Here is a 1,029-nt window from a genome sequence, read left to right as displayed (position 1 = left end):
ATCTTCCCTGCTATTCCTGTTCTTCCAGGCTGTTGTCAAGTTCATAATTATCATTGCACATCATAAGTCATAACTGACATTAACATTAACTTGTCTAACATGAAATATTAATTGTTTGTTTTTTTAAATAAAATAAAATAACACACTTAATAAAACAGTAACATGTAAAATCAATACCTTCTTTTAGCTGGAAACCTCCACTAAAGTATTGCAGTAAGTTGATTCCAAGCAAAGCTTGGTAAAAAAACAAATTGCTTCTTCGAGAAGCTGCAGATCTGCATCTGAGCATGCGCGACCACACCCAAATTTTGGAGCACATGGCAAGCTTCTTTAATTAACAAAATGGCGGCATGTAGCTAAGATGGCTCGATCCAGCAGTCACAGTATCACTTTTTCCTTACTTGAAGAATGATCTGATGGGACATGGACCTGCGCATAGACTGTTGGAGTAGATTGGTGTAAGAATTATTCTTGTAGCACCGACTGATACTGAGATACACACCGACAACTGGATTGACAGGACTTGATTATGAAGATGAAGATGAAAAAAGGTGGCTGAACAAAACGGCCGGTTCGCCGATTTTTGACTTTCGCTTAGACAAGGTCTAGAGCCACGCTAGTTGTACCATTGGAGTCCTCTGGTCAAGATAAGGTCCTCTATAAAGTCTGGTAAGCATAGGAGCTCGTTTTCCCGGTATAGCAAGGCTGCAAAAGTCGTGGCAGCCATTTTGTTTGGGGGTGAATCCTACTTAGTAACGCTACCGCGTTACTAATATCACTTAAGTTTTACAGAATAGCCATTTTAAAGATGCTGCTCACCCTCTCTGAATTAATTCTTTCTTAACAACATAACATAAATATACATGTACTTATGCTGCATAGAAGATTATGACCAAAATTGTTTTTAAAGTTCCTCAGAAATTATGACCAAAAACCATACAGGGTATTTTGTCAAAAAATGGCTGGGAAAAAATTCTCCATCTTTATAACTTTTTGATGCATATAAATGTTCGTATGTTATGTGGCATG

This window comes from Amphimedon queenslandica, unplaced genomic scaffold (assembly GCF_000090795.2).
Source record: "Amphimedon queenslandica unplaced genomic scaffold, v1.1 AMPQUscaffold_9990, whole genome shotgun sequence".
Classification (NCBI taxonomy): Eukaryota; Metazoa; Porifera; class Demospongiae; order Haplosclerida; family Niphatidae; genus Amphimedon; species Amphimedon queenslandica.
This window is presented reverse-complemented; position numbering follows the sequence as displayed.